This window comes from Bos taurus, chromosome 2 (assembly GCF_002263795.3).
Source record: "Bos taurus isolate L1 Dominette 01449 registration number 42190680 breed Hereford chromosome 2, ARS-UCD2.0, whole genome shotgun sequence".
NCBI lineage: Eukaryota > Metazoa > Chordata > Mammalia > Artiodactyla > Bovidae > Bos > Bos taurus.
In genome coordinates, this window is record NC_037329.1 from 35042665 (window position 1) to 35070012 (window position 27348).

The 27348-nt window shown below is 37.3% G+C and overlaps 1 protein-coding gene across 2 annotated transcripts in view; it reads right to left on the reverse strand.

Moving 5' to 3' along the window:
• Positions 1-27348, reverse strand: part of PSMD14 (proteasome 26S subunit, non-ATPase 14) — a 109954-nt gene that overhangs the window by 69929 nt on the left and 12677 nt on the right. The gene's annotated exons all lie outside the window — the stretch shown is intronic.

Here is a 27348-nt window from a genome sequence, read left to right on the forward strand (position 1 = left end):
CAAGCTGCAGTGCAGGGGGAAGGAAACCAGGCAGTCTACTGAACTCTCTCAACTGAGATGTTAAGAGCTGAGATTACTGGGAGACCAAAGCAGCAAGAGTCATCGTCAAAGGGTACCAGAGAGAAAATAGCCGCAAAGAGAAAAAAAACCTTGGGATCTTCTGAGGCTCCTCCTTGAATAATCAACTGAGTACTGATCAGTTCAATTGTATGAGGACACTGCATGAGGGCGGGAAAGAGCACCAAAAAGACCAGAGAGAGGAGGACCCACCCCTCACACAGCACTGGTGACAAGGCTTAGTCCCATCGGCCAAACAGAAAAACGTTAGAATGCACAAGGCATTGATTATAGACAGAAAGGCCTTGCCTCAATAGTGGAAAAAAACGAGTCTAAGACTAAGCACTACTCCAGTCTCACCTAACAAGTTATAAAAGCAAAACTAGAAAGACTCAAACAGGTTCCAAAGAATTTAACTGCATCCCATAACAAATATCAAGAATATTTCATAAGAATAAAAAACAGCCAACATACAAGGCAAAACTCACAATGTCAGGCCCTAGTTAAAAAAATGACCAGGCATGCACAATTAGGAGATAAATCAATTAATTAAAACCAATCTAGAATAAACAAAGATGGTAAAAATTAATAGACAAGGATATTAAAATCTTATTATAACTGTCAAAAAGTAGAGACATGAAAGACATAAAAATGACCCAAATCAAACTTCTTCTAATGAATGCCACAATTCATCAGTGGCAACAGGATAAAGTATGCATGAATCTAGAGACACTCAGGGGAGCTTTATCTTTAGGGTGTCCACAGATGGTCAAAAAGTGAAAAAAAAGCTGTAAGATGAAAAATACATTGGATAGGATTAATGGAAGATCAGACATTGTACAGGGGGAAAAAAATGAGTGAATTTGAAGACACAGCAATAGGAAATGAAACCAAAGAATTGGAAATAAAATTAACATAGCCATCAAAAACAACAGGACTACTACAAAAACAAAAATATACATGTCACTATGATTTTTGAAAGGGTGGAAAAGGTGGTAGAACAGAAAAAATATTTTTTTAAAATTTCAAACTTTGTTGAAACTTGGTGAAAATAATAAACCTACAGATATGGGAAGCTCAGCAAAACATTAAGCACAAGAAATATGAAGAAACCTACATCACTACCCATCATAACTAAAAATAAGCGATAAGAAAAATCTTTAAAGTATTGCAGAATAAGGAGAGATACAAAGACAATGAAACAGATTTGAAAGTTCAGAAATAAATTCTAACATTTATGATTAATAAATCTTTGATAAAGGAGCCAAGACAATTCAACAGGGAAAGTCTTTTCAAAAGATGGTGTTGAGACAACTAGACATCATCCCCACCTCACATCATGCACAAAGTGGATCACAGAACTAAATGTAAGAGTTAAAATCATAAAGCTCTTAGAAGAAAGTAGAGGAGTAAATCTTCATGCTATGCTATGCTATGCAAAGTCACTTTGTCGTGTCCGACTCTGTGTGATCCCCGAGATGGCAGCACACCAGGCTTCCCCGTCCGTGGGATTCTCCAGGCAAGAACACTGGAGTGGGTTGCCATTTCCTTCTCCAATGCATGAAAGTGAAAAGAGAAAGTGAAGTCGCTCAGTCGTGTCAGACTCCTAGCGACCCCATGGACTGCAGCCCACGAGGCTCCTCCATCCATGGGATTTTCCAGGCAAGTATACTGGAGTGGGGTGCCATTGCCTTCTCCGAAATCTTCATGAACTCTGGCTAAACAATGATTTTTCAATACAACATCAAAGCACAAGTCATAGGACTTGCCTGGCTTCCACTGTAAGGGTCACATGTTAGATCCCTGGTCTGAGAACTAAGATCTCGCATGCCACACAGTGCAGCCAAAGGGGGAAAAGCACAGGTCATAAAAGAAGACTGATCATCATTAAGAAAGTGAAAAGACCAGAAACTATAGAACTCTTATAGGAAAACATAGGCAGAACTCTCTCTGACATAAATCACTGCAAGATCCTCTAGGACCCACCTTCCAGAGTAACAGAAATAAAAACAAAAATAAACAAATGGGACCTAATTAGATTTAAAAGCTTTTGCACAAAGAAGGAAACTATAAGTAAGGTGAAAAGCTAGCCATAAGACTGGGAGAAAATAATAGCAAATGAAACAACTGACAAAGAATTAATCTCCAAAATATACAAGCAGCTCATGCAGCTCTCAATACCAGAAAAATAAACGACCCAATCAAAAAGCAGGCCAAAGAACTAAACAGGCATTTCTCCAAGGAAGACATACAGATGGATAACAGACACATGAAAAGATGCTCAGCATCACTCATTATCAGAGAAATGCAAATCAAAACCACAAAGAAGTATCATCTCATGCAGGTCAGAATGGCTGCCATCAAAGTCTACAAACAATAAATGCTGGAGAGGGTGCAGAGAAAAGGGAACCCTCTTACACTGTTGGTGGGAATGCAAACTAGTACAGTCACTATGGAGAACAGTGTAGAGATTCCTTTAAAAACTGGAAACAGAACTGCCATATGACCCAGCAATCCCACTGCTGGGCATACCACCAAGGAAACCAGAATTGAAAGACACATATGTACCCCAATGTTCATCGCAGCACTGTTTACAATAGCTAGAACATGGAAGCAACCTAGATATCCACCGGCAGATGAATAGGTAAGTAAGTTGTGGTACACACACAATGGAACATTACTCAGGTATAAAAAAGAATGCATTTGAATCAATTCTAATGAGGTGGATGAAACTGGAGCCTATCATACAGAGTAAAGTAAGTCACAAAGAGAAACATCAATACAGTATACTAACACATATATATGGAATTTAGAAAGATGGTAACGACAACCCTATATGCAAGACAGCAAAAGAGACGCAGATGTAAAGAACAGACTTTTGGACTCTGTGGGAGAAGGCAAGGGCAGGATGATTTGCGAGACAAGCACTGAAACATGTATATTCCCATATGTAAAACAGATGACCAGTGCAAGTTTGATGCACGAAGCAGAGCACTGAAAGCCAGTGCTCTGGAACAACCCAGAGGGATGGGGTGCAGAGGAAGGTGGCTTCAGGATTGGGGGACACATGTGCAGCTGTGGCTGATCCATGTCAATGTATGCCAAAAACGACCACCATATTGTAAAGTAATTAGCCCCCAATTAAAATAAAGAAATTAAATTTTAAAAAGTGAAAAGAGAACCTATAGACTGGAAGAAAATATTTGCAAATCATATAAGGAGGCTTCTGTCCACAATATGTAAAGAACTTTAACAGCTCAATATTAAAAGAAAAATAGTCCCTTTTTTTGTTGTTGTTAGTGGGCAGCAGACCTGCATTACAAAACATATGATGTCCTTCAGGCAAACAAAAAATACCAGATAAAATATACATCCACACAAAAGACAGAACACAGAAAACTAAAAGGATATATGTAAACATATGATTCTTTTTCTTATTATTTAAATCTCTTTAAAATACACTGCTGTGAAAAATAGCACAGCAGTTCCTCAAAAACTTAAAAACAGAAATAATTAATTAACTAATCCAGCAATTCCACTTCTGGGTATATACCCAAAATAATTAAACTCATTGATTAGAACAGGTATTTGTACACCAATGTCCACAGCAGCATTATTCACAATAGTCAAAAGGTTGAAACAACCCAAACATCCAACATCAGATAAATAAACAAAACGTGGTATATTGTACACGGAATATTATTCAGCCTAAAAAGGAAGGAAATTCTGACACACGGTACAACATGAATGAACCCTGAAGATATTAGGCTAAACAAAACAAGCCAGTCACAAAAGGGCAAATACTGTATCAATTCAGTTCAGTTCAGTCGCTCAGTCATGTCCGACTCTTTGCGACCCCATGAACCACAGCACGCCAGGCCTCCCTGTCCATCACCAACTCCCAGAGCCCACCCAAACTCATGTCCATTGAGTCGGTGATGCAATCCAACCATCTCATCCTCTGTGTCCCCATGTCCTCCTGCCCCCAATCTTTCCCAGCATCAGGGTCTTTTCCAATGAGTCAGCTCTTAGCGTGAGGTGGCCAAAGCATTGGAGTTTCAGCTTCAACATAAGACCTTCCAATGAACATCCAGGACTGATTTCCTTTAGGATGAACTGGTTGGATCTCCTTGCAGTCCAAGGGACTCTCAAGAGTCTTCCCCAACACCACAGTTTACAAGCACCAATTCTTTGGCGCTCAGCTTTCTTTATGGTCCAACTCTCACATCCATAACATGAACACTGGAAAAACCATAGCCTCGACTAGACAGACCTTTGTCTGATTCCACTTACACGAGGCACTGAGAGTAGAAACAGAAAGTAAAATGGTGGTTGTCAGGGGTTGGAAGAGAAGGGAACGATGAATTATCGCTTAGTAAGAGGTACAGAGTTTCTGTATGTATGTGTATGTGTCAGTTGCTCAGTCGTGTCCAACTCTTTGCAACCCCATGGACTGTACTGTCTGCCCATGGAATTCTCCAAGCAAAAATACTGGAGTGGGTTGCCATTTCCTGCTCCAGGGGATCCCACATTGCAGGCAGATTCTTTACTGTCTGAGTCACCAGGGAAGCCCTCTTTTTCTGTATGTTTCTGCATGGGAAGATGAAAAAGTTTTGGAATAGAATGGTGGTGTTAAGTGCACAACAGTGTGAATGTACCTAATATCTGAAATGCACACTGAAGAATCGTTAAATGGGCAAATTTTGTTAACAAATATTTTAGTACAGTAAAAGACTACTCAATCAAAAATAGTAAAAATAAACTACAGACTTTATAACAAGTAAGACTAAAAATTATAACAGCAATATACCAGTGCATGCTCAGTCACTAAGTCACATCCAACTCTTTGCCACCCCATGGACTGAAGCCCACCAACCTCCTCTGTCCATGGAATTTCCTAGGCAGGAACAGTAGAGTGGGTTGCCATTTCCTACACCAGGGGATGTCCCCAATCCAAGGATCAAACCTGAGTCTCCTGAACTGGCATGCAGATTCTTTACCACTGAGCCACCTGGGAAGCCCAACATGCCACCATAAGATACAAAATATATTATTTTAACATTCATTTGTTATAAGTGAGGTAATATAATATGACTTGAAGGAGGCAGAAAAAGGAAAAAACAACAAAAGAACAAATGAGAAAAATACTATGAAATAGTAATATAATAGACTGAAACTTTATTTTCTTGGGCTCCAAAATCACTGTGGACAGATACTGCAGCCATGAATTAAAAGACACTTGCTCCTTGGAAAAAAAGCTATGACAAAACTAGAAAACATATCAAAAAGCAGACACATCACTGTGCTGACAAAGTCTGTATAGTCAAATTTATGGATTCTGCAGTGGTCATTGTACAGATTTGAGAGTTGGATCATAAGGAAGGCTGAGTACCAAAGAATTGATGCTTTTGAACTGTGGTGTTGGATAGACTCTTGAGAGTCCCTTGGACTGCAATCGATCAAACCAGTCAATCCTAAAGGAAATCAACTCTGAATATTCACTGGAAGGACTGATGCTGAAGCTGAGGCTCCAATACTTTGGCCACCTGATACAAAGAGCTGACTCGCTGGAAAAGATCCTAATGCTAGGAAAGACTGAAGGCAGGAGGAAAAGGGGGCAACACAGGATGAGATTGTTGGAGGGCATCACTGACTCAATGGAACTCTAGGAAGAAGTGAAGGACAGGGAAGCCTGGCGTGCTGCAGTCCATGGGGTTGCAAAGAGTCAGACACAACTGGGTGAACAACAACAGACTGAAACTTAATTATATAAATAATTGCATTAAATGCAAATAATCTTAAAACCTCAGTTTAAAAAGCCAAGATTATCAGAGTGGATTAAAAACAAACAAGACCTACCTATATACTGCTTACAAGAAAGGTACTTCAAGTAGGTTGAATGAAGACCCGAATATATTAACAGGAAAAAGACAGGAAAAGATATACCACATTAATAGCAATCAAAAGAAAGCTGGGATGCTATCAAACAATTTCAGATTACAGAACATTGCAAGAGCTAAAAGAAAACATTATATATCAATAATGAGTCAATATGATCATCTCAAAAGATGCAGAATATGAATTTTAAAAATATCCAACATCCATTTCTGATGAAAACTCGGTAGAAAGTAAAAATAGTAAGTAGAAAACTTCTGTAATCTGATAAAGAACATCTATTTAAAACATACAGCTAATACCACACTTGATGGTGAAATAATAAATGTTTTCCCCCTAAGATCAGGAACAAGACAGGAATGTCTACTTTTACCACTTCTATTCAACATTTTACTGACATTTACAGTCAGTCCAATAAGGAAAGAAATAAAAGGCATCCAGATTGGAAAGGAAAAAGTAAAACTGCCTTTTTTATAGACAAGAAAATCAATGAAATAAAAATACTGCTTATAATAGTATCAAAGATATGAAATACTTGGACATAAACATGACAGGATATAAAAATTCTGCACACTGAAAACTACAAAAAATTACTGAGAAAAATTAAAAAGATCTAAAAAAATAGAGAGATAACCTGTGTTCATGGTTGGAGGACTCAATATGGTTAAGATGTCAATACTCCCCAAATTGATGTATAGATCTGATACACCATCAGTCAAAACCCCAGCAGATTTTTATTTATTGAAATTGACATACTTAATTTTTAAGCATATGTGAAGATATAAAAGGCCCTAGTATGGCCAATAACAACATTTAACAATGGCTGTTTAAAAAAAAATCTGGAGGACTAATACAACCTGATTTCAACATGTGTTACAGAGTTCCAGTATTCAAGACTGTGCAATACTGGCTTAAAAAATTAAATATAATGGAATAGAATGGAGATTCCAGATATAGGACCACACATATAGGGAGAACTGATTTCCAATAACAGTACAATGCAAAGGCAGAGAAAAAATAATCAACAATTGATGCTACAAACAATTGGATATTCACACGCAAAGTTGTTTTAAAAACTGAACATGATCCATATTTTGCATCATATACAAAAATTAATTCAAAATGGATCACAGAACTAAATGTAAAATGTTAAACTATAAACCTTCTTGAAGAAAAGATAAGAGGATATCTTTGTGACCTTAAACTGGCATAAATGTCTTAGATATCACACCAAAGTACGATTTATAACAGAAAAATTTTATAGACTCCAAAGTTAAGAACTCTGCTCTTTGAAAAACACTAACAGAGTAAAAAAATAAGCCAAAGATTGGGAGAAAATATCTGCAAATCACACATTTTATAAAGGACTTATAAAGGAATATATAAAGAACTCACAAAATTCATTAATAGCCCAGTAAAAACTGGGTAGCAAACCTGAATAAAGACCTCACTAAAAAAGATATATAAATGGCAAATTAGCACATGAAAAAATGTTCAATATCATTAATCATTAAGAAAACACAAACTAAAAGTATAACCGGATACTACCACCTTTTGGAATGGTTAAAATGAAAAAGACACATACCAAATGTTTGCAAGGATGTGAAGTGACTGGAATTCTCACACTTTAATGGGAATGGAAAACAGTAAATCATTTTTGAAAAGTGTGGCAGTTTTCAGTAAGTTAAACACACACTTACCATATAATCTGGCCATTCCACATCTAGGTATTTATCCAAGAGAAATGAAAGATGTACACTGTGGAAAATTCTTCAAGAGATGGGAATACCAGACCACCTGACCTGCATCTTGAGAAACCTATATGCAGGTCAGGAAGCAACAGTTAGAACTGGACATGGAACAACTGATTGGTTCCAAATAGGGAAAGTGGTACGTCAAGGCTGTATATTGTCACCCTGCTTATTTAACTTCTCTGCAGAGTACATCATGAGAAACACTGGGCTGGAAGAAACACAAGCTGGAATCAAGACTGCCGGGAGAAATATCAATAACCTTAGATACGCAGATGACACCACCCTTATGGCAGAAAGTGAAGAGGAACTACAAAGCCTCTTGATGAAAGTGAAAGTGGAGAGTGAAAAAGTTGGCTTAAAGCTCAACATTCAGAAAACGAAGATCATGGCATCCGGTTCCATCACTTCATGGGAAATAGATGGCAAAATAGTGGAAACAGTGTCAGACTTTATTTTTTGGGGCTCCAAAATCACTGCAGATGGTGACTGCAGCCATGAAATTAAAAGACGTTTACTCCTTGGAAGGAAAGTTATGACCAACCTAGATAGCATATTCAAAAGCAGAGACATTACTTTGCCAACAAAGGTCCGTCTAGTCAAGGCTACGGAGAAGGCAATGGCACCCCACTCCAGTACTCTTGCCTGGAAAATCCCATGGACGGAGGAAACTGGTAGGCTGCAGTCCATGGGGTCACTAAGAGTCGGACACGACTGAGCGACTTCACTTTCACTTTTCACTTTCATGCATTGGAGAAGGAAATGGCAACCCACTCCAGTGTTCTTGCCTGGAGAATCCCAGGGATGGGGAAGCCTGGTGGGCTGCCGTCTATGGGGTCGCACAGAGTCGGACACGACTGAAGTGACTTAGCAGCAGCAGCAGTCAAGGCTATGGTTTTTCCTGTGGTCATGTATGGATGTGAGAGTTGGACTGAGAAGAAGGCTGAGCGCCGAAGAATTGATGCTTTTGAACTGTGGTGTGGGAGAAGACTCTTGAGAGTCCCTTGGACTGCAAGGAGATCCAACCAGTCCATTCTGAAGGAGATCAGCCCTGGGATTTCTTTGGAAGGAATGATGCTAAAGCTGAAAGTCCAGTACTTTGGCCACCTCATGTGAAGAGTTGACTCACTGGAAAAGACTCTGATGCTGAGAGGGATTGGGGGCAGGAGGAGAAGGGGACGACAGAGGATGAGATGGCTGGATGGCATCACTGACTCGATGGACGTGAGTCTGAGTGAATTCTGGGAGTTGGTGATGGACAGGGAGGCCTGGTGTGCTGCAATTCATGGGGTCGAAAAGAGTTGGACACGACTGAGTGACTGAACTGAACTGAAAATCACTGCAGATGGTGACTGCAGCCATGAAATTTCACCTACTCCCTGGAAGGAAAGTTATGACCAACCTAGATAGCATATTCAAAAACAGAGACATTACTTTGCCAACAAAGGTCCGTCTAGTCAAGGCTATGGTTTTTCCTGTGGTCATGTGTGGATGTGAGAGTTGGACTGTGAAGAAAGCTGAGCATCAAAGAATTGATGCTTTTGAACTGTGGTGCTGGAGAAGACTCTTGAGAGCCCCTTGGACTGCCAGGAGATCCAACCAGTCCATCCTAAAGGAGGTAAGTCCTGGGTGTTCACTGGAAAGACTGATGCTAAAGGTGAAACTCCAATACTTTGGCCACCTCATGTGAAGAGTTGACTCATTGGAAAAGACTCTGATGCTGGGAGAGATTGAGGGCAGGAGGAGAAGGGGACAACAGAGGATGAGATGGCTGGATGGCATCACCGACTCGACAGACATGAGTCTGAGTGAACTCCGGAGTTGGTGATGGACAGGGAGGCCTGGTGTGCTGCAATTCATGGGGTCGAAAAGAGTTGGACACGACTGAGCGACTGAACTGAACTGACTGACTGACAGAATGTTCGTAGCAGTTTTATTTGTAACAGCCCCAATTCAGAAAACACGAAAATACTTATGAATAGGTGAATAGATAAAGTGTGGTATGTCTAGCCAACGAAATACTACTACTTAGTAATAAAGGAGAACAAGCTACTGATAACCACTCAGAGAAGAATCTCAGAATACTTATGGTAATGAAAACCAGATCAAAAAGAGTATCTACTCTATAATTCCACTTGTTTAACAGTCTAGAAAATTAAATCTAATGTATAAAAGCAGATGAATGGTGTTCTGAGGAAGAGTAAAAGGAGAGGGATTACAAAATGTTTAAATAAATTTGGGGGGGGGGGGTGGTTGGTGGATGTTCACCATCATTGTAATGATGGTTTCATAAGTGTCTGCATACATCTCAAAACGTACCAAATTACATATTTTAAGTATGTACTGTTTAGTGTATGCTAATTATCTTAGTAAATAAAACAAAAATAAAAGGCTTATAAATACTTCTAACTTTTTATAACTCAAAGATAAAGTTATTTAATGCCCTTCTTAGTATAGTACCTTCTCTTACAATCATTCTTAAATATAGCGGCTACAAAATAAAACTCTTTTGTAAGCATAAAACTGAAAAAAGACCTACAAACGGGGTAGATAATATGATGTCACAGCTATTCAGCAAATTCAGGTATCATGTCAAAAAACAGAATTCATTAAGAGATGCCAATTACAACTTTTTAAGAGGAGCTTTTCTTTCAGAAAAACATATCAGTTTCTGCTTATATCTACATTCTAACTGAATTATAGCACCTGTGTTTACATACACACACACGCACACACACACACACATCCCTTCCCCCACTTTCTCTCTGCAGTTTCGAATCTCCTATCTCATAATTTGCAGTTCCAAAGGCAGCTCCAAAAGTTAAGAGAATTTATGGTGTAAGGAGACAAATCTAGTTTAGGGATGCTTCATCAAGGCTTGACAACTCACCACAATGTTATGTGCTTGGAGATAGCCAATATTTTAAAGTATTTGCTGAGTGCTGTATGACTTTACAAAACATTTTAAAATCCTCTCCTTGTTTTATTTTTAATTGATCCTTAAAACAATGAAGCAGTCAAAGAGATATAATCACACTTCTATAGAACTTACAGATAGGAACAGATACACATAGGAAAATAAACATAGGTAATTTAAATAACTGTGCAATCTACGTGTCAGGTATATTCAGAACCAAATCTCTTGGCCCAGAGTTCAATCCCTTTGATTCAGTGTATCATTTCAATGATTACAAATACTAAAAATATTATTACTTGCTGCTCAAAATCATATGCAGAGGCAGTCCTGAGACCTTCACCATGAACAAAAAATAACCATTTGCACCGGGTAATTCCTATAAAGTCAGTAAATAAGGAAGATGATAATGCTTATGAATAATCTGATAAACTCCCTCCCAAACTATTTTGGAATTAGAAAACTAAATATGAGGTTTATGCCTCACTGCACAGTTTAAAACTCAGGCTCACTTTCCCTTGTGAGATGGGGCAAATGATACCCACAGTCCTGGTTACTATGAGGATTAAATGGCATAAACATGTACTGCATATATGCAGTTCCTGGCACACAGCTGCTACCATTCCACCTACTAGTTTTAATGATAAATTTATAATATTTAAATTACCAGTGTCTATCAAAAAATAGCAATTCTAATTTAAATACTATATGTATATATGCTTTAGAAATAAATGTTAATACTAAAGCTAACTAAATTTAGATATAACAAGGCTAATACTTTGTTTTTCCTTTAACTGAGTTTCACTCACACACGTGCCATTTAGGTACTCAGATTAAACACAGTAACAAAAAACCCCCAGGACATATCCTTCATAGTATACAGACAAAGAACATGCCTGAAATTGGTTCTTATCTGTATACTTGTATACCTGTTAACATTTTGATTATTAACTTTAAAAAATTAATCTAACTTTTCTGTAAAGAACTTTGAATAAGAAAACAATTCTTATGACAGTGCAAAGTGTTACCAACAGATCTTAAATTTTATGAAAAGTGAAGTCAAGAAAAACTTAAAATACACTTATTAATAGCTGCCAGTGTACTAAGAACGTAAAAATCACCTGTGATCAAGAACTCATACTGCAAAAAAGTTTACTTTTTCAATATACTTCAAAAGATCTTATTTATAAGCAATATCACTGAAAATACTAAAGAAAAAAATTATATCTAAACTCATAATTATGCTTCCTAATCCATGTAATTTTATGGCTGCTTCTAAATAGTATCAGCATTTTTATTTTCCTGTTTTCCACCAATATTCAAATATATTATAAAATATTCAAGCACAGGCAATGTTGTATTAAGACTGTGATCTTGCTTAAATTTAACCATTGGCTGACAGGCAAGGCACCACGTTAAGAGCTTGAAATGTACAATTCTGCCAGCTGATATACAAAAGTTCTAAATTAGCATATGAAAAGTAATCCACAGATGGCTATGTACAATTCACAGAAGGGAATAAAAGGTAGAGATTGTCTGTACTTACAAACCTGAAATGAGCTAAGCAAAGCCTTCTGAATGTTCTGCCACAATTTAACATTAAACATCAGCCTCTGGAGTTGTTATGGTCTCATTATTAAAACAGTAAGTAACAGTAAGGCTATTATCTACTACACCTAATTTGAGCTCCTAATACCATTCTTGAATCTTTTATATAAATTACTTCTAATAATCACATAATCCTACAAAGTGGATACAACTGTGCCTGCCATGTAAAAATGAGGAAGCCAAGGCTCAAAGTCAATCAATGTGTCCAAGGTGATCAAGGTAAGTGGCGAAGCCTAAATTCAAAGCTGCCAATGATGTTGTAAATATCCTTGTGAAAACAGTAAGACAGAAAACAAATTAAGAAAGTATTGACAGAGGACTGGTTAAATATATCATGGTTCATACATAAAATAGAATAGCAAACAACCATTTAAAGAAAAGGAGGCACCTATATATACACGTATCAATATACACAAGGCGCCAATCTCCAGAATGTACTATTAAGTACTAGGTAGGCCAAAAATCTCCTTCAGTTTTTAAGTAAAAGACAAATTTTCATTTCATCATGCTGAACAAGGTATTCACCGCTTTGTTCCACTACCTTTTGCCATTTTTCAGACAACTTCATAATTCTATCTTCCCAAGACTTTTTATCTTTTTAAGCAAAGAACTGTTCCAGGTGCCTTTTACAGTCTTCCAAGGAACTGAAGTTTTTCCATTAAGAGAATTTTGTAAAGACTAAAACAAATGGAAATCTGAAGGTACAATGTCTGGTGAATACAGTGGGTCAATCAGAACTCCCCAGCAGTTTATGCCTGCTGCTAAGTCGCTTCAGTCGTGTCTGACTCTGTGCCACCCCATAGACGGCAGCCCACCAGGCTCCACCATGCCTGGGATTCTCCAGGCAAGAACACTGGAGTGGGTAGTTTATGCCTAGTCATCAAAGAAATAAGAGGTCTTGTGTTATCCTAATGGAAGAATGTGTTTTTCTGACTAATTTCAAACGCTTTTTGTTGAGTGCTGCTTTCATTTGGCCTAATTGGTAGCAGTACTTGTTGGAATTGATCATTTGGTTTTCCAAAAGGAGTTCCTAATAGAGGACTCCCTTACAATCCTACCATATACACAACATCACGTTCTTGGATGAAGACTGGCCTTTGGTGTGGTTGGTAGTAGTTCATCTAGCTTGCTCTACTATCTCTTCTGCTTCACATTACTGTACAGCAGCCACTTTTCATCATCCATCATAATTTGTTTTAAAAACGAACATTTTCTTTACATTTAAGTGGAGAATCACATGTGGAAATACAGTCAAGAAGGTTTTTTTCACTTAAATTACGTGGAACCCAAACATCAAAGCGATTAACATAACCAAGCTAGTATAAATGATTTTCGACACTTGATCTCCAGCTCGAAACTTCACAAACAATTTCTGACACCTTCAATCAGTCACAGCACCTTCTCCATATACTGCACAAATCTTTGTTTTTTTTGCATTTCAGTTACATTTTTAACCTTTCTTGAAATAATAAGACATAAGATGCCTAAAATGTTGCTTTTTCTTCAATCTTCAATATTAAAATGGCTACATAAAAATTCACCTATTTTGATAAGCTTTTTTTTTAACGCAGGCTGATACAACAGCTGTCACAATACAATCTAACAAAATTGTTTCAAATGAAGTTGAGGACAACTAAGCTCTACTAGAGCCATCTTATGGAAAACAAAAATGAAGTTTTTGGCCAACCCAAATATATATACAACACTGTTTAATACAGTAGCCATTGGCCATATGCAGGTACTTAAACTTTAAACTATTTAAAATCAAATTTAAAATTTACTTCTTCAGTAATACCACTCACACTTAAAGGGCTTAATAGCCACATGGCTCATGGCTACCATACTAGGCAGCTAGATATAACACATTTCTGTGCTCAAGGAATGTTCTATTGGACAGCACTGATATAGAATATTTTTGGAAGAACAGAAAGAAATTAGTAACAGTTCCTAGGGAAGGGGACAGAAAAGGCATGGACACATTTCACATATGCACAGTTAACTTCTTAACTCTGTAACATGTCAAATATCACCTATTTTAAAATAATGATTTACCTTTTCTAAAAAGGCTCAGAGGTTCTAAGGTGTAACAGTTGGAGCCTAAGGGACAGAAATCCTCTCTCCAAGACTGCCTAGAAATGCTCCTGCTCACTACCTAACTGTTCAAACTGTTCTTCTGGTCACAATACTATTTGAGACACCATGCAAAAAATTAGAGCTGCTATTTCTGAGGAATTAAGGAACAGGGACAGAAAAAAAACATCAGGGAAAAAATGCTTACAAGGTATGAAAGAGTAACTATGGTCAAAAGGCACAGGAGAAAGTTCTATTCTTTGGGGAAGAAAGGCACAGGTAATACTGTCATATCTCTTCTCTTCTTACACTTCTGTTTAAAGCTCTACAGAAGAGCACTTAACAGCGACAGTCTCGGTTCTGCTTTGAAGTCACTTTTCCCCCCAAATGCCGTATTTCTTCAAATGACACAGCACACTGAACTACTGAATTGTTACATGCCTCAATTTCCTGACCTGTTGCCTAATCAATGTCATTCACTTACTACTGGACATTTTTGCCTAGGAGAGGGAGTGGTCAAACCTTTGAGAACAAAAAGGCACAGTGGTGAGATAATCCCAAGTAACAACCAACCAAACATTAGAATTGATACTTTTCTCTCATTAGGAGACAGAGGATCAACTCAGGGAAGCTGAAGGACCTGGGGATGATTCAAATACATAAAAATCTACCCTGGAAGAAAAATAAATAGGAACAAGATCCCAAACCATCCACTTTCCTGCACACTGACACAGCATTCTTTTTTTTTTCAAAGCAGCAAAGAGTTTTTGTTTTGTTTTTTTTAACTTGGAAATTATTTATTTTTAATATAAATTTATTTTAATTGAAGGCTAATCACTTTACAATATTGTATTGGTTTTGCCATACATCGAATCTGCCATGGGCGTACTTACTCTCTTCCTCTTCCATAGAGCTCAGCCATTGTTGGATCTAGCCTCGTTCCAGAGCATGCCTTTCATCATTGCCCACAACATACTGCCTTTCACAATGAGTTTAGGCAGGTCAGAGATCTGTGCCAGGGTAAACAGAAGGGCAAGCTGGTGTCCACAAAGGGAAAAGGGCATAAATTTGTCCTCACACAGACTGGTGACCAGGAAGTCTGCCCAAATTTCAGCAATCTGGGTTTATAGGGAAAGAAAAGCAAGACACAGTCCTACGAGACAGGAAAATCATTTAGGGACTCCAACAGCTAATCATATCCACAAGCATTCAAGGAGGTCAACTTACTAATGAAAACATCCTATAAAATATAAGACCAAGCAAGGAAGACACAGCATTGTAAAGAAGGATACATGACAATTATTTCCAGAAATTTATATTTCCAAGTTATTGTTAAATTTTTAAATATAATAATTATCAATATGTAAGTTAAATCCTTTAAAAATATATAGGACAGATGTTAAATTCACTTCATATGATTACTACATAGAAACACTTAATGTGGCCTTAGACTACTATACATTTACTTAGGGGAGTAAACATCTGGAAATGAGTTTATATTAATGGAAAAGTGCAAAGAAACTTGTCAACATGTGCCAGTTCCATGGCCCACAGGCAATAAGCACCGCCTGCCTGTGCCAGTCAGATCACCAACCAACATTACTGTGAAGGCCATGAAAGAAGCTGTTAATACTCTGGTTTAATCTCAGCACAGGCCAGAGCAGCAGATTAAGCAGAACTTTACATCAGTGGCAGGTCTCCCAAGTTCTCTTGATGCCACAGAATTCATAAGTGGGATCAGTATGTTCTAAAAAAACATGGTACTGCAAAGGGAAAAAAAGGTTCCACAGCATCAAGCAGTGTAATACTTGAAACCTCATCATCAAAGTGACAGTTTTCAAGTGCCATTTATGATGCCCTAGTCTGGAAACATCCCAGCTAACCCATCTGATCAACAATTTCACAGATGGAAGCACTTGATGGCTAATTGGCAAGTCTATTATTCAAATAAAACAGCTCTCTGTACCTCTTCTTTCATTATTACAAGTCAAGGTACAACAAGATTAGTCATTCAAATTAGCTTAATAGAAACCTCTTTCCCAAAATAAAATTTTTAATGAAACCACACACTTTGACCACTAGCTTAGAGTACTAATCAGTTTCTGAACAGTAAGGAAAATGTTTTATAAACTAAAAGGAGTAGGAAACGTAAATCTTCTTTAAAAAGTTGTACTGTTTGCTTCCTCGGTCTTTTATCAGTGTCAAGATACACAGTCGTAAGGATTAAAATGAATAAAATGGTTACTCATTCCTTAAATATTTTAAAAACATAGGCCATGTAACAAACGTCATCATAAAGAGAAATCCTCTCAAATATTTTAGGTTTCCTAAAAAAATTGTAAAGCAGGCATCTTCTCTTCACCTACATTTTGCCCAATAAAAATTCCAGACTGTTAAGGCTTTCTAATTTATGAAGCAAGTAGCCTAATGTTATATGAAGCAAGTATCTAACATCATAGATATTATCTACCTAATGTCACGGTGTTGATGCAGAATAGACTTTGGCCTCAGAAAGATGTGTGTTCCAACTCTAGCTCCACTTCCTGTTAGTTCCATGACTTGGCCCAATAATATGGAAATAATTATCCCTATCCATAGAGGACTGCTGTTGAGGATTAAATGAGGAGATTATACACACACAACACTCACATTAAATCATGCAAGCCCTCAGCATTTGTCCATTTAGCTCTCATCCCTTTCTCCATCCTACTTCTATAAATTCCAGAGAAGAATCCTGACACAACTGTCAAATTTGCTCCAAATCCCACTGAAACATACATTCCCTATTCAGATAATTTGGCTATCCCACTGAATCATACATTCCCTATTCAGATAATTTGGCTATCTCCCTGTATTCCTACAATTTTCAGACCCCAAGGAAAGCCCCAAGGAAGAATCTTGTAGAAAGACTGAGCTATAAAATATTTGAAGACCTCAGTTTCTATCTATAAAGCAGAAACTAGGAAACGCATATAAGTAATCAGAACCTGCAAGGGGGAAGGCAATCGTGAGCAGAAACTCTGGAATGAGTTACAAACTGAAGTAAAATCACAATTATCTCCTTATAGAGATAGAGCAATATAATAGTAACAAAAAAGTATTTTTCTAGGTAATAAAACAATAATTTCCCATGAAGTAAAAGAACATCTTTACTATAAAACAGAAAGGGGTGTTTTTCCAAAATTATATGTTACTGTGTTGTCTACTTTTGATAAGCATTTTGCTTCTAATTACTCAGGTTCTGGTATTTAGAACACTACAAAGAACAGAGAGATACCACAGGCAGGTAAGAATGTAATCAAGTAAAAAGATAGGAAATGTATATACAATGAAACAGAGAAAAGTACAATTATCCCTATCACTTAACTTTTTATTGTCCCTAAGCCTTCCCATTGTGCCCAACACAGGCATTCATTCAGTCTCCTCGAGGGAAGGGCCTGTGAAATCACTGACAACAGTTTGAAAAGCAGCACTGGGAGGCTGCCCAGTAGAGACCATCGCCCTGCTCTTGGGGGCATACTTCCAGGATGCTCAACCCAGATAATAACTCATGAAGAACCACCTTGAACTTATGTTGTGGGATAGAACACTGGCCATGACTGTCCAGACTTTAAGTTAGCATGATACCTAAAGAACTGTCCAAATGATAATATGAACTAAAAAATTAGAAATCATGTTAGGCAGGTTTAAGATTGGAAGCCCGAAGATCAGTGTACCAAATGAGCAAAGTGACCAGTAAACCAAACATGTAAAATGATGTTGAGGGTAAGGAAGGAAAAGATATAAATTGAATTTTTATGATCATAACATCCCACACATTTGGAATATTAAGGTATTATTATAATATCTTAGTTTCCTATACTAGACAAAAGTATCTTATTTCTCCCTCCATATACCCTTTCTACCAAAAGCAGAATCATTTGTCATGGATCCATCATATCCTTGACTTTAAAAATCTTAACATTTTGTTTTTCCTCAGAATTTTGACTTTTTATTTCATCAGAATGTGATCAATTCTGGAAGACAATTTCACTGTAATTGAAAAACACATCACTGCTCTCCTTATGTTCTAAAGAATTCAAGCAAAGTCATTTATGGTAATTTCATGTTAAAATAGAAATTTAACATTCACAAATGTCAAAGACCTTTCCCCTTCAAAGACCACTCACAACTAGGAAGTTCAAACAAAACAACACAGATTAACCACAGTGCCACTACCTGAAATTTGCTTCCCTTTTACTTGAGAACACCCAAGAACCGATTTGAGACTTCTCAGGAGCATCACATTTTTCATAGGGTTTAATACCTATGCAGAAGAATTGCATTACAATGACACCTAAAAAAAGTATGTTCTAATTAGCTTACTTTTGACCTGACCTCTTTCTTAATTTTCTACAGTAGAAACATCAGCTCAAGTACATGAATAAAATAATTAGGAGGTATACTTTTTAAATAATAAAATTATTACATCAAGAGCAGCAAATGAAAAGAATTACATGCATTTTGTATTTTTACTTTGTTTCTAAAGCAAAATCACTATTTATTTGTAGTTAAGCAAAGAAATAAGACAATTCAAATTTCTTGACCCTTTAGCTCAAACGGTAAAGAATCTGTCTGCAATGCGAAAGACCTAGGTTCAATCCCTGGGTCAGGAAACTCCGCTGAAGAAGGACATGGCAACCCATTCCAGTATTCTTGCCTGGAGAATTCCATGGACAGAGGAGCCTGGTGGGCTACAGTCCATCGGGTCACAAAGAGTCAGATATGATGAGTGACTAACACTTTCACACTTTGCTGCTGCTGCTGCTAAGTCGCTTCTTACCTACTTCTTAATAGGAAGAAAAATGACCAAATTATCTATCGATGTTTAGAAAGGCTCTTTGTAAATGTTCAGAGGATCACATCAGGAAAGATACTCAAAGAATCAAATGGGGAAAAAAACGTAACCAGAAACATCCATCGGTATATAAAAACTGTCAATACAGACAGGTTAAAGAGCTCAGGAACATAAAGAACTCATAAAAAGCCTTTTGTAAACACCTGCTCATTTTCAAGCTACTGCACCAGCAATAAACAAAAGTTTTGTTTCAAATGTGAAAACAGGTGTAAACATCAACTGTACACATTAATCTACGCTGGCTGAAGCCACACCAGAATCTCTCTAGTAAATACACAATAAAAATAAAACATCATAATCTGTAATTTATTTCAAAACAGTATAGTAGCTTCTTGTCTCTGCTTTCATTCCTGCCTTAAGTCTCATCTCCAAGAGTATCCCGGTTCTTTAAAAATGAAAGTATGATGAGCAAAACTCCTGTGCTTAGACACCTCTAACAACTTCCCAAGTCACTTGGAAGAGAATTTCCTACAAGGCCCTACATGATCTTGTCTCTGGCAACCTCTAAAGTGTTACCCTCTTCAACTCCAAGATTAAGAGAGAATATGGAACATCTAAGTAAGGCATGAAAATAAAATTAAAATTCTGATTTTGTTTTACTTGGCAGCTTTTAAAAGAAGTTTAACTAAAGGAAAATCTTATTTAATGTTATTCACTGAGCTGTTCTTTTTCTTTATTGTTGTTCTTATTAAAAAGAGAGAACACTATTTATGAAGTGGAAATTCCTTTTGTCTCCCTCCCTTCTCATGAACTTAATGTGGGTTATTCAGACCTGTGGTATACAACATGGTAGCCACTAGCTACATGTGATTACTCAAATTCAGGTAGAATTAAAAATTCAGTTCTTCAAGTCATACTGGTACATATCATGGACTCAACATGAAGCTGTGGAATTTAAGTGAATTAAAATTCAGTAAAATTAAAAATTCAGTTGTTGCAGTCACATTTCAAAGGCTTAATAATAGCCGTGTGTGCATGCTAAGTCACTTCAGTCATGTCTGCTCTTTGCAACCCTGGGGACCACAGCCTTCCAGGCTCCTCTATCCATGGAATTCTCTAAGTAAGAATACTGGAGTGGGTTGCCGTGCCCTCCTCCAGGGGATCTTCCCAACTCAGGGATCGAACCTGCAACTCTTACATCTCCTGCATTGCCAGGTGGTTCTTTACCACTAGCGCCACCTGTGAAGTCCTTAATAATAGCTATTGTATTAGCACATACAGAACATTTCCTTCACAGCATAAAGTTCTATTGAACAGAGATGCTTTAGAACTTGTAATACTTTTACCTTTAAAAAAAGTTATCCTGTTTTAAGAATTAGCATTAATGCTTTCATAGTGTATGTATATACCTACAACCTGAAATTTTCTCTTAATATGTTTGTATTATGCATACTGAGATATAGAACCTAGTTCACTTTAACTGCTATATAATGTTCCATCATAATGCATTTTGACACTTAAGTGCTTTGCAATTTTTCGATAATCCAAACTGTCACACCCAGACCAACCCTAAGGAAAAAGGCTTCCATGAGAATTGTTGCTTCCTAAGTCTTCATTAACACTTCACAACAAGTGTTTGTTTTAAAAAAATTAATCCAACACTTTTTTACTTTCATAACATAAAATTTACCATTTTAACCATTGTTAAGTGAACAATTTCATGGCATTAAGTACATTCACACTGTTGTACAATCATCGGAGAAAGCAATGGCAACCCACTCCAGTACTCTTGCCTAGAAAATCCCATGGACAGAGGAGCCTGGTAGGCTGCAGTCCATGGGGTCACTAAGAGTCAGACATGACTGAGCGTCTTCACTTTCACTTTTCACTTTCATGCATTGGAGAAGGAAATGGCACCGCACTCCAGTATTCTTGCCTGGAGAATCCGAGGGACGGGGGAGTCTCGTGGGCTGCCGTCTATGAGATCACACACAATCGGACACGACTGAAGCGACTTAGCAGCAGCAGCAGCAGTACAATCATCACCACCGTCTACAGAACTTTCGTCTTCCCAACCTGAAACTCTGTACCACTAAACACCAACTCTTCATTCCACTACAACCCCCAACTCCTGGCAACTACCATCCTACTTTTTGTCTCTATGAATCAGACTAGTAATTCATTTAAGCGAAATCATAAAATATTCGTCCTTTTGTGACTGGTTAATTTCATTCAGAATAATGTCTTCAAGGTTCACCCATGTTGAGGCATGTGTCAGCACTTTTTAGGTTGAATAATAATCCACAGTATTAATATACCACATTTTGTTTATCCACTAAGCCATCAATAAATACAAGCTGCTTCTACCTTTTGGCTATTACAAATGCTGCTGTTATAAAGTGGCTGTACAAATATCTATTTGAGCCCCTAATTTCAATTATTTGGGTTATATACCCAGATATGGAATTGCTGGATCATATAATTCTATTTAATTTTTTGAGGAACCACCATATCATTTTCCACAGAGGTCACACAATTTTATATTCCTACCAGCAATGCACAAGGGTTTCTCTATACTCTCACCAACAGTTGCTTATTTGCTACATTTTCTGGATAACTATCTTAATAGGTGTGTCTTCCAAAATTATAACTTTAATTTTCATAGGCAGATCTTTAATACATTTGCTATAGATTTTTGTGTACAGAATTAGGTAGGTATTTAGTATTAGTTTTCCTTCCCATAAAGAAAGCCACCTGCTTCAGCATCATTTAATGATTAGGCCTCTCTTTCCCCACTAATTTTTAATACCATCTCTACTATAAATCAAGCTTCCATATATACATGAGTCTATTTCTGAACTTTCTATTTGATTATACCAATCTACCTATCTCTATCTGGGCAAACTCCAGGAGATGGTGAGGGACAGGGAAGACCGGCGTGCTACAGTCCATGGAGTTACAAAGAATCAGACATAACTTGGTGACTGAACAACCACCACCACCTATCTCTATTCCAATAAAACACTACTTGGGTCACACAGTATTAAAATATATTTTGATATTTGGTGAAACAAAATTTCTTTTTCCTTTCTAAGAATCTCTTTGCTATTCTTGGGGTTGTTTTTTTTTTTTTCCTCCTATATAAATTTTATAATCAGTTTTCTAATTCCATGAAAATTCTGGTTAGTATTTTTATTGGAACTGCACTGAATTTATGATTAACTGGAGAGAACTGGCATATGATACTGAAACTCATCATTCATGAAAATGGTGTTACTTCTGCATTTATTCCAGTCATTTCCCCCATTATTATATTAAATTAATCCCTTCTATAAAGTGTTACATTAAAACCTGTAAGATAAATAATTGAAAAAACATTTCTACTCCAAGACTCATAACAGAAAACAAAAAATAGTTATTGGTTTTAAATACAAAATCCATACACTGTGGATTTGGGAGTTATAACAAATAAAACAGATGATATTTTTTTTTTAAGTCTAGTCACCTGGAATAATCCTTCAAAATGTACCTTACATCTCACCACTATCAGAAAGCTTTTTCTGACCACCCCCCTATAGAACTTTCCCTTATTTTTGCATTAGAAGTTACTGAAGTCAGTGTTAGAGAGATACAATCTGGTAACTTACAGGTAAAACATATGTTTTTAGTTTGTGTTTAGTTTGGCCTATATCATGCTTCTTAAAAACTAGAGACTAAAAAATTCAGGAATATCACACAAAAATCATAGGATTTCTGACTTATAGATTGTTATGTCTCTCTCTCTCAGAGAGATTCCATTCAGAGAGTTTCCATTTCCATACTTCCTGGGTTACCAGGGCAGGCAAATCACACACTGATTCTTAAAGTTTCTGTCTAAAAGTGACCTGTCAATTTCCAAGTCAAACTCCACCAGCCAAAGCAAAATCACAAGCAGGCTAAGTTCAAAAATGATGGAAAGGCATAATCCTACTAGTGTTCCTAGAAGGTTAAAAGTCAAAAATATTTCATATAATTGATGACTTTACCTTTAAACTCTTTCCTTCAAACTACCACTAGAATTACTTTTCAAAAACACAGGTGTAATTAATCTCACAACTCTGATAAAAAAATAAAAAGTCTTCATCAAAGTACAATTGGAGAAAAAGTAAAAATCACTAAGAATGGCATTCAATACCTGTTGAATGCCTATATCTAATCTACTCCAAACTCCCTTACCAGCTTCCTTTTCCATTATTTCCCCTCATATCACCTATTCTCCTGGCTTTTCTCATTATGTCTTGGATATAATCCAAAATTTAGTTCAAGCATCATTTCCTCAATTCAGTCTCACTTTCCCTTTTTGTGTAAAAAATTAAATACCATATCCTATAAAAATCACATTATTTATAAAAAGCACTAACATTTGCTAATTAGAAGTAGTTAATATGTGCCAGGCCCTTAAAACATAACTGCTGTATGTCTACCAGATTGTTAGGTCCCTAGACTAAATAATGATATTCTTGTTTACTTTGGTATTCCCTAGAGCAAAACAACCAACATAATAAAAAATTCAAAACATTGGTCTAAAGAATTCAAATACAAGATAATGCCACTGACATTTTACTCCAGTTTCATTCACTTTTAAGCTTATCTCAACTCTTTCTAAAGTTAAAATTGACCAAGAGATTTAAACTAAAACTTCTATTTAAATTTGTTTTAATATGTATTTATTGGGCTGTACCAGGTCTCAGCTGTGGCATGTAGAATCTTTCAGTTGTGGGATGAACACTTAGCTGAGGCATGTGGGATCTAGTTTCCTGAAGAGATTGAACCCAGGCCCCCTTGCATTGGGAGTGCAGTCTTAACCACTAGATCAGAAGGGAAGTCCCTAAACTTGTGGATAGAATTCCCTGGTGATCCAGCGGTTAGGACTCAGCTTCCACTTCAGGAAACACGAGTTCGATCCCCCATCAGAGAACTAAAATCTGTAAGCCACGTGGCAAGGCCAAAATATAAATAAATAAAATAAAGTAACTATAATTAAATTATTTTAAAAGAAACTTTTAGAGACTGCAACTATGCTTTGGCTATGCCCATCTCTTGGGTTTAGTCTTGACTGCTTTTGGAAATAGCTTAGTTGCCAAGACCTAGGCTGGGATAGTTATAAAGACAATCAAGCCGTCTAATGAGAGCAATAAATGCTTTTAATACAATCATCTCACATCTTTCAGTAATTTCAAGTTCATAAGCACTGTAGCAAAGTAAATAAAAACATATTTGAAACAAAAAGCTATTCATTTATAAATTGTAATAGTTCTAATAAAACATCTGTTTTTGCTTCACTACTGATAAGTTATACTGAAGTAGGGTATTATGGACAGATTTAATGATTTTAGGCTGCTGCTATTCAAATAATTTCCACAGTTTATTGTGATCCACACAGTCAAAGGCTTTGGCATAGTCAATAGAGCAGAAATAGATGTTTTTCTGGAACTCTCTTGCTTTTTCTATGATCCAGCGGATGTTGGCAATTTGATCTCTGGTTCCTCTGCCTTTTCGAAAACCAGCTTGAACATCAGGAAGTTCACGGTTCACATTTTGCTGAAGCCTGGCTTGGAGAATTTTAAGCATTACCTTACTAGCGTGTGAGATGAGTGCCAACTGTGCGGTAGTCTGAGCATTCTTTGGCATTGCCTTTCTTTGGGATAGGAATGAAAACTGACCTTTTCCAGTCCTGTGGCCACTGCTGAGTTTTCCAAATTTGCTGGCATATTGAGTGCAGCACTTTCACAGCATCATCCTTCAGGACCTGGAAGAGCTCAACTGGAATTCCATCACCTCCACTAGCTTTGTTCGTAGTGATGCTTTCTAAGGCCCACTTGACTTCACATTCCAGGATGTCTGGCTCTAGGTCAGTGATCACACCATCATGATTATCTGGGTCGTGAAGATCTTTTTTGTACAGTTCTTCTGTGTATTCTTGCCATCTCTTCTTAATATCTTCTGCTCCATGCCATTTCTGTCCTTTATCGAGCCCATCTTTGCATGAAATGTTCCCTTGGTAGCTCTAATTTTCTTGAAGAGATCTCCAGTTTTTCCCATTCTGTTGTTTTCCTCTATTTCTTTGTATTAATCGCTGAAGAAGGCTTTCTTATCTCTTCTTGCTATTCTTTGGAACTCTGCATTCAGATGTTTATATCTTTCCTTTTCTCCTTTGCTTTTCACTTCTCTTCTTTTCACAGCTATTTGTAAGGCCTCCCCAGACAGCCATTTTGCTTTTTTGCATTTCTTTTCCATGGGAATGGTCTTGATCCCTGTCTCCTGTACAATGTCACGAACCTCATTCCATAGCTCATCAGGCACTCTATCTATCAGATCTAGGCCCTTAAATCTATTTCTCACTTCCACTGTATAATCATAAGGGATTTGATTTAGGTCATACCTTAATGGTCTAGTGGTTTTCCCTACTTTCTTCAATTTAACTCTGAATTTGGCAGGTCAGGAAGCAACAGTTAGAACTGGACATGGAACAACAGACTGGTTCCAAATAGGAAAGGGAGTACGTCAAGGCTGTATATTGTCACAGGGTGACAGGGTGACAATATAACTTATATGCAGAGTACATCATGAGAAACGCTGGACTGGAAGAAACTCAAGCTGGAATCAAGATTGCTGGGAGAAATATTAATAACCTCAGATATGCAGATGACACCACCCTTATGGCAGAAAGTGAAGAGGAACTAAAAAGCCTCTTGATGAAGGTGAAAGTGGAGAGTGAAAAAGTTGGCTTAAAGCTCAACATTCAGAAAACGAAGATCATGGCATCTGGTCCCATCACTTCTTGGGAAATAGATGGGGAAACAGTGGAAACAGTGTCAGACTTTATTTTTTTTGGGCTCCAAAATCACTGCAGATGGTGACTGCAGCCATGAAATCAAAAGATGCTTACTCCTTGGAAGGAAAGTTATGACCAACCTAGATAGCATATTGAAAAGCAGAGACATTACTTTGCCAACAAAGGTCCGTCTAGTCTAGGCTATGGTTTTTCCTGTGGTCCTGTATGGATGTGAGAGTTGGACTGTGAAGAAGGCTGAGCGCCGAAGAATTGATGCTTTTGAACTGTGGTGTTGGAGAAGACTCTTGAGAGTCCCTTGGACTGCAAGGAGATCCAACCAGTCCATTCTGAAGGAGATCAGCCCTGGGATTTCTTTGGAAGGAATGATGCTAAAGCTGAAACTCCAGTACTTTGGCTACCTCATGCGAAGAGTTGACTCACTGGAAAAGACTCTGATGCTGGGATGGATTGGGGGCAGGAGGAGAAGGGGATGACAGAGGATGAGATGGCTGGATGGCATCACTGACTCGATGGACGTGAGTCTGAGTGAACTCTGGGAGTTAGTGATGGACAGGGAGGCCTGGCGTGCTGCGATTCATGGGGTTGCAAAGAGTCGGACACGACTGAGCGACTGATCTGATCTGATCTGATTCAAATAATAACATTTAAAAATGTAATATTAAAAAAAAACTTTTAAGTTGTCTTATAGGGTACACAGATCATAATAAAGAGCTAGGAAAAAGTAACAGGATAAAGCTAATGGAAGAAAGATTCAAGAAAGACACAGTGAACAATGTGATATATTAAAACACTGAAAAGAGAACTAAAAGTGAGCCAATAGACTTGACAATTTGAACAATTCTAGTACAGTAATGGAGGAGGCCAGAATATAATCTCATCAGTCAATGGAAGTAAGGAGGTAGAATATGTGAGTCTCAGCTATTATTACAGGAATTTTGGAAATGAAACATTTAATGGCAGGATGCAGTGAAGTTTTGGGGGGATATAGGACATTCAAATATCTGTAACAGAGAAAAAGATCAGTGGAGATGATTAAGGTTTCAAGACAGGATGGGATCAGAGAATAAGTGAAAGGATTAGCCATGGAAAAGAGAAATGTCTTTTCTAGTCAAAGAAAGCTGAGTCAATAGGATGGATGGAAAACTTTATTCTGCTACAATTTCAGTGTTTTAAAAGGGCCATTGAAAAGTTAACAGCAAGTAATCTGCCCCTATTTATGAAGAAATCCTGCCTTTTCCATTATATGGTAAGATAGTAACATTTCCCACTATTTTTGGAGGGATAAAACAAATTATATCTCCTTTTCTACTTTTATTGGCTGCTACGCGTTATCAAATGGAAATAGCTATTATCAATCCAAAGATCTTTGACTTTTTAATTA